At 42.6% G+C, this 8,385-nt stretch overlaps 1 long non-coding RNA gene across 1 annotated transcript; it reads right to left on the bottom strand.

The window, feature by feature from the left end:
* Positions 1-4,351: 4,351 nt before the first annotated feature.
* LOC139828919 (uncharacterized) lies at positions 4,352-8,274 on the bottom strand. The gene is made up of 3 exons (XR_011740996.1): positions 7,986-8,274; positions 6,100-6,178; positions 4,352-4,557 (listed from the first exon to the last, which is right to left on the bottom strand). It is a non-coding gene; the product is annotated as an uncharacterized lncRNA (long non-coding RNA).
* Between the last annotated feature and the right edge of the window lie 111 nt (positions 8,275-8,385).

Here is an 8,385-nt window from a genome sequence, read left to right as displayed (position 1 = left end):
ATACCAGGACAACACCAATTAATTAGAGCACCAATTTGATCGTCTCCTTGAAATTTTGAGAAATGTCCAGCGGATGGCAGCAAATAGCACTCCAGGGAGTGAGATACCCTCGAGGTGAAAGCCTGCGAGCTGCTACAACAGGCTCAGTGTTGGCAATTACATGGGTTTTATCTTCTACCCAATTATGAACTACACTCATTTATTCTGTTCTTTGCAGAGAGAACAAAGCCAGCCACATGAGACTTTCACAATGTTGAGCTCAACTGGTGTGTAACATGTCAAAAATGTATTAGCACTTTAAAGGAACTTGTCGTTTTCATAAAATTTATAATTATTTGAATCATTTATTCTCCAAATGAAGGCTATCGCTATAGGTCCCTTTACATAAATCAAGAAGGCCATTAAAAATAGTTTCAGTAGGAGAGCAATTTGTTATGAAATGAAGGTCAATCTCATTAGATCACTGCAGCAGGTATCCTAATAACATCCTGGCAGAAACAAGGTATCTCATTACAGAAGTTGTATTTTGTTTGAAATATTAGGTCTTCATTAAGTGAGCACTAAAATACACATAATACTGGGTGTCATAAATTATTCCCCTGAAAAAGTGGCCTGCACAGAGGTGCTGAAACAATTATGAGGGTACTACACAAAGCTTAACATTCTCTGTTTTTTCTAGTGTGATTCACCTACTTGATACCAGTTTGGTTTGATGCTGCTTCTGAATATTGAGCCACAGCTGGTTTGCCACAATTATATAGAGTGCTTATTTCAGACTGTGACTCAACAAACGGCTGCTGGTAAGGAAGATGTTTAAGTTTCCTTGAAACAATTGAGGAGGACTAACTATCTGCCAGCTGGGAAACACCAAAATTTAGAAGGGAAAAGAGGCATTGAGAGAGTACAGAAGTAAACACTGTTTTCTATAAACACAAGAGAAGGGGTTACTTCCCTTTTAATTATCCTTTTGGAAAGTACCGAGTGATTTTTTTTCTAGACCTTTCACTCTACTGGAACTGCAGCTGAATGTATGGATGTGTTTAAACACTTCAGAGAACTGTGTCGTGGCACTTAGCACCTGATAGGGTTGTGCCAAGCTCTGTACCAAGCCAGTCAATAGTAACCATCAAGATATCACCTCCATCGTTCCTAACAGGATGGGCAGAGTATCCATGGGTGGGAGCTCAGTAGTTACAGGAGTCCTGCTTTCCAGAAGATCCAGACCTCCTAGGTATCTAACTAAAGACTCATAATGCACCTGTGAGGTACACCAACAGCCTCGGGAAATTGTAAGGAAATCGGGAAAAGAGCTTAACATGAATTTCCTAGTACCATGAAGTGAATCCAGGCAAGGTTCTCCATCCATGTAGTACATGTGTTAACTGCACTGCCCTCTTTCCTCTCAGGTTAACCATTAGTAAACTGCAAAGGTTGTTGTTAAAAGGTATGTGTACAACGATGCTAAATCTTGGAGCAGCTCATAGCAGCTAGAGATGGCATCAAGAGAACAGTTTGTTAGTGCTGTTTTGCAGAAGCAAAGGCAGTCCTGCTAACTGGTTTGTGACTATAGCTTGGTTTTTTAGGGAGTTTGGCTTTTTTGTTTTTAATATTTCTCAATTTTCCAAACAAGGAATACCAATTACAATAATGAAATATTTTAATGGTATTTTCTTCAAAAGTACCTCAGCTGCAGATTATGTAATGAACTCTAACAATGTTACTTAGCATCTGAGGCAGAGAGGCCCCACAACACCTTACAGAGACACCCCAAGTCCCTGTGTCCCCCGATCCATAACCCCAGTGCATGTCACCACATAAGCAAATGAAGTCATACGCATCACGTAGTGGGAACACAAGGACATGCGTGTTGGATGATGTGCTCATGCAGTGCTTGTATAGGCCAAAGGGTAAAGAAGCCTATTTATTTGATTTGTCTTTCTGCCTGTCACTGACTTATTGTCTTAACTTTACATCAGCTTTAAAATCTTCTGTTTTCTTTGTGAAACACTTTCTTAGGAGGTAAAACACAAATTTAAAGAGCTAGGGTGAAAAGTTGTGAATTGGCTTTGAAGTGGATGCTGTAAAAGAGAAAAGGCAATACAGACATCCAGAATATGGGCAAGGAACAGCTATGACACAGTACAAAGAGCACAAATGCTTACAGAGAACAACCTTAACAGCTGAATTTTGAACAAGAAACAAACAGCAAGGGATGATGGCTTATACAGTATCTGTTTTACAGCATGTTAAATTCATACCTGTGGAAATGGTTTGAAAGTCTGCATGTCTTTCATCAATCTTGAAAGACATGTGGCTTTAGTTAAAAGCAATAACTGTACTGGAAATTCATAAGAAATCGTGAACACCTTTTGCTGAGAGCTGTAGGGAACAGTAACAGTTTCAATTCAGGCAGGAGAGCTCCTCTGGCCAAACACCTAAACTGCTCATTTAGGGTCCTCTGTGTTTAATGGATTGAGAGGTGTCAATCCCACATGTGATGCATTTCACCTCAAACACCTTCTTAAGGATGGGGTGAACCATCCTTTCACTTTCCATTTATTACAGAAGCAACCTGGGGAGGCAACTCACATTGCCAGGCAAGACTATACAGAAACTGGTGAACAGCGGGTAAGGTGAAACACATTCCAGGTTCTTGGAGAGTGAAGTCTGAGGACCATTTCTGCTGAAAGCAAATGAATGACCCATATTTGCCCACTGTTCATTTCTGCCTGCGTGTGGCCCTGGCAGGTGAGTTGGTGCACATTCTACCAGGGACCATGCAGTGAACAGACTAGGGAAAAATCCAGGTTAGAAATACAATTTTTTTTTTTCCCCTGAGTTATTTTTTACCACAATCAGCTCGCTCCTCTTGGTTTCCATGGTTACATGAATACTTGTACCTTTGTTACTGCCATGTGAAGAAGGGTTGGGAGAATGGAGAAGCCAGCAGAAGGCTGCTGAAGCCAACACTGCTGCAGAAAGGGACATCTGATCAGACTATACTCTGAGATTTCACAAATCTTTCCTTTACAGCAGGTCTGACTTAAGAAGTTCCCATACCCCCAGTCACTTCTTCAGCAGTGCCCAGCTGCTTGTGAATACAAAACCATCACCCTCTCTTCAAATAGTTGCATTGGCCTAGCTGGAAAGGGAGTGGGGCAGTGCTGGGCCAGGAGCATATGTCTGCAGGAGTCAAGACAAAAGGGCTTTGTTTGCAGGATTTGCTGCCAAAAGTAACGTTACACTGAAGCCATTTTCTGGGATATAGATCCTGAAACACGAGCTGATTGGAGCTGGCAGAGAGCTCACACAGGAAATGTAGTGATGGGGGAGTGAGAAGGGAGAAGGTGCTATTTGTCATTTGGTGGAAAAGACTCCAAAGAACAGAATGGAGAGTGCCATGATTTCTCCCTTTTTCTCACAGCATGAAATGAATGAACTACACAGATTCAGTTGCCCTCCAGCATCAGGGTGGACTTTGAAGCCAACCTACGCCTACATCTTCATATAAACAACGTACCTCAAGGGAAGCTGCTGATAGCAGCAACATGTTTCTAAATAGAATTTTTTGATATCTTGTTTTTTGAACTATTGTATCAATCCTTTGGATCTATATGCAGAATTGTTTCAGATTCTGTCTTAACATCAAGCTTTTAACTTCAAACTCTTATTTTTCTGTGGTGCTTCTCAAATCCAAAAGGTCTCCCTCCAGCATGCCAACACTTACCATGATACCACAACGACTGGTATCAAATGTGTGTTAGACTGAATCAGATTAGAATACACATACATCCTGCATGCTATCCAAAGTATCTGAACAAGGATATATTAATACGTAATTAGTTCATGAAAATTGTATTTCAAGGTAGTGTATATATGTCTTCATTATTGAAAATCTTATGTAGATAGATTGTCAGATGATGGAAAGATGATATAACGACAAGATAACAAACTAATCTCAACATTTTTTTCCCTCCCTCAGTCATGAACAGTGCTCCTGATTCCTTCTACAATGCTTTTGTGGCAACAAAATGCACCTTGCTTCCAACGTTTGATCATTACCTGAAAATTCACAGTGTACAAGTCCATAAAAAAATTAAGAAATGCATGGAGTGACTCCCATGAGATCATTTACTACCAGCAAAGGGCAATTAATGGACTGCAAGCCATGACTGGCTTTCCTGGGAGCTACAAAATCAGGAGTAGGAATCAAAGAGGTAAGAGATCTGCTGAATTTCACTATCACTGCCCTCCCTACTTGACACTGACAGTCCCAGTTCCCACCTCTGTTCACTGGTTTGCAATACTCCGACAAAGGGATGGTCTCATTTGCCAACTGTAATTCCAAATGATGAATGAAAAGATTGATTAGGCGATTGTCAGGTAATCAGTCATTTTTACTATGCATACTTCAATGTTTATGGACTTTTCCAGGCTATTATAGGCTTCCAAGTATCAAAGAAACCTACAATTATGATCAGGAGTTGGACTTGATGACCATGGTGGGTTCCTTCCAGCTCTGAACATTCTGTGATTCTATGATGACCTCCTCAGGAGCTGGTGAAAAGCGTAAGATTCTTCTTTACTACCTAATTCATTCAAATGGAGTTACCTCATTACCAATATTAATACATTTACTACATTGTTTGTCCCAAATGCAGGAGTACAATTTTACTTTTCTAATGCACGCCTCCAAATAGAAATTATCACTGCTGTGGAATTGGCTACAGGTCTGTCTAGATCAGTAATTTATAACAGTCTAGACCAAATTGCATCAGTGCAAAGTGCATTGTGCCCACAGAATTAAACACCCAGCGTTTAGATTATAAAAACTGAGAGCTGAATCAGGCATCATTAAACTGAAGGGCAAACTATGTCATAATTGTATCTGCTTGCACTTTTGTCCCTACACTTCCAAGCGTGTAAAACATCTTCTCAAGCCACTTACCTTAACCAGCCATTCAGCCAACCTGTGCGGTCTGTGCCATGATGGTGCCTTAGATAAAATGATTGAGCCTCTGTGAGTTCACAAATTATGCAGTGAATATCTTGCTAGCACACTTGCATTCTGCATTTGAGAACTTTGGCCCACTCTTGCCCTGCACCCATCCTTAGTCTTTGATCCTCTCACTCTCTGAAAAGAAGTGGAAGTGCAGGATCTCCGTGTATACATTTCTGATACACATTTCTGAAAATGTTGCTATGATGATAGTCACAAGCTGAATGTCGTGAAATGCTGAATAAACATTCTTTGAAGAATTTCAAAGAGCCTTAAAGGCTTAAACTGTATTAAAGACAAAAGCACATCTCAGCAGTCAAGCTACCTGTCCACATCAAGAAAGGTGAAGATCTAAGCAGCAAAGCTGTGCTGGAGACAGTTCAGTCCAATTCACTCAGACAAGCTATTGAAATTGCAGCCAATTTTCAAACTACTTGTTACAACCTGCTTCCAGCGTGCCTTGCCGCCTGCTCTCCTGGGAGCTGCACTGCCTACCCTCAGCTCAGCATCCCTCCTCCTCTACCTGTGCAGGCAGAGAGAGAGAATTTCCTGCCTACATTTCCATGTGGACAGGAGGGGCAATTTCTGATGGCATCTGATTACTCACCCCATCTTTCCCCAACATGTCACTTGACTGGCATGCCATGTTTGGTATGAGACGCCAGCACAAGCCCACATTTTGTACCAGAGAGAGTCTGTGGATCTGAAGTTACAGCAACTGGTGATACCCAAAAGTTTTGCATATGTTCTCCAAAGAACCAAGAATATTTCACTGCACAAGAACCTGACTAAAACCCTAACAAAGACCCCATAGTGGCACTGGCGGTCAGCCAGCTTTCCATGCACGGGAGCAGCAAGACAGCATTGCAAACAAGAATGCCAGGCACTGTTACATTTACTTTTCTTCAGGATCTGTGCTTAGAGAAACACTTGACATTGATCTTTTTCTTGGTGCTTCATGTTGCCATCTCAGGCAACGTGGGTCCAGCCCACAGAATCTGGGCGTTCCTCCTCTCTCCCCAGCACCCTTTGCCATCCTTCCCGTGCACCCCTCGTGCTCCCCACACATATAAGACTGCAGCCCCATCACAGGCACTCACCAGACACCACTTGTCTCCTCTCCAAGCACGAAGTCCTAGTCCTTTCCTACATCCTCTTCAGCATTCTCAGTTATCAAAACTAGACGCAAAAAGAAGCCAGAGTGTTTACTGAACACCAGTTCCTATACATGTGTAACAAAATATGTACTGTGTTGTGAAAGTAGAGAAATTAATAGAGAAAATCAGAGCAGACTGTTATGTTGAAGTTCAACACTGAAATTGCTTAACAGCATTATTATAAGAGTTTTAAAATATCATATTTAATCCTTTTTCTATCAAACTCTTCTTAGAAAGGCTTTTTTACTATCAGCTCTGAATGGTACCTTTGATAGTATAATCTATAAATGCTTTTAAAAGTACTATATGTCACAGAATTGTAATATATAAACCACAAATAGACAGCACATCAAAGCAGAAATTACAAGACACAATCACACCCTAAATGCCATAAATTCAATGCAAAATCATATTAATAGTGCAACCAACTTTGAGCATTTCTTCTGGTTATATAAATTAATTTTTAGTGACAGAAAATGATCTGATAAGGCTTGCAAAATTGAGAAGTTTTATCCATGAGCATATAAGGACTTGAAAAGAAAGCTGAAAAAAGATTTGGTATCTCCATGGTATCCAGGAAGAGGTTCTGGATATAACTTCCCAAAATTGTAGGAGGAAAAAAAAAATAACTTTGCTACCATGGAAACAGAACAGTGGAATGTAATGGATTGTTACACGACTGAGCTCTAAACTGTTAAGGCCCTTAATAACACGGGTAACTCCATTTCCACCTGAGAAGTAGATCTGCTAGAAAACGAACAAGGAGCAGCTATTGGGTGACCTCACCAAGCGGGGGGAAGAACAGGTATTTCTAAGAAAAGTGGAGGATTAGAGACTAGAAAGAGAATAAAAGAAAGAGAATAAAAGAGAGAACAAGAAGGAAGATACCATGCTGCCAGAAGCAACAGGGGAAGGAGGGGTTGATTTGACAAGCGAGATAGCAAACAAAGCTTTCTTAATGCAGGGCTGCATCCTGGCTGTGCTAAATAGAGAACCTTATGAACACACAGGGCAGCAAATACTGGATGGCTGTTACCTTGCCCTCGCTCCTAGGGGACATGTGGAGTCTCAAGGAAAGCGCAGCACTTGGAAACTGTGCATGCCTTCTCATAATTTCTTAAATTCCTTCTCCTTTGTTCTTCTCTGGCAAATCCTACCCTCTTCGGACGCATCCAAAATATTCTAACAATTACCAATGTTTGCGCTTTCCTCACTGTTTGTTGGGTTTTGCAACAAGGGCCATGCTCTTGTGCTTCACTGGAAGTGTTTTTTTCTGGTGCTAGACAAATGTCCCAATTGTAAGATGCACACCCTTCTCCTCATTGAACATTTGCTCTCCCTGCCTGCCATGCCTGGTGCACAGATAATGTGGTCACTGTGAACAAGGTTCAGTTTCTGCCTTAAAATCTATCTGTGCACCCAGAGATCTCATCTCAGTCCAATACCATGCACCTGTATACCCTTTGCTGGTAGCAGCTCAACAAGGCAACCTGGCCAGCGAGACCCTCATTGCCGTCATTTCACAGAATCACAGAATTTCTGTCACGTATTGGAAGGGACCTGGAAAGCTCATCCAGTGCAATCTCCCCATGGAGCAGGAACACCCAGCTGAGGTTCCACAGGAAGGTGTCCAGGCGGGTTTGAATGTCTGCACAGAAGGAGACTCCACAACCTCCCTGGGCAGCCTGGGCCAGGCTCTGACACCCTCACTGAGAAGTTTCTTCTCAAATTTAAGTGGAACCTCTTGTGTTCCAGTTTGTACCCAATACCCCTTGTCCTATCATTGGTTGTCACCGAGAAGAGCCTGGCTCCATCCTCCTGACACTCACCCTTTATATATCTGTAAACATTAATGAGGTCACCCCTCAGTCTCCTCTTCTCCAAAGTAAAGGGACCCAGCTCGTGGGCGGCTGCTTTTTTATGGTCTCACCCCTGCCCGACACCACCCCGAGGGCTCCAAATGCTTTCATCAAACCACCCCTTAGACGGCAATTGCGTGGGGTTTCCTTCTCCCTCACAGTCTAAACGTCTGCTGAGAGCTGTCAGTGGCAGCGGGACGGGGATCTCTGAGGACCGGAGTGCTGCCCGGGGCTGACGACCGACGAGCCGCGAGCCGCGTCCCGCTCCTGAGGGGTGGGCGGGAAGCTCCTTCGAGCCGCGCACGCCTTCGCAGCCGCCCCTCAGCGGGGCACGCGACGGCTCCTTTAAGGGGGAGCGGTTCGCCATCTT

Source organism: Patagioenas fasciata, chromosome 12 (genome assembly GCF_037038585.1).
Source record: "Patagioenas fasciata isolate bPatFas1 chromosome 12, bPatFas1.hap1, whole genome shotgun sequence".
Taxonomy (NCBI): Eukaryota; Metazoa; Chordata; class Aves; order Columbiformes; family Columbidae; genus Patagioenas; species Patagioenas fasciata.
This window is presented reverse-complemented; position numbering and strand designations above follow the sequence as displayed.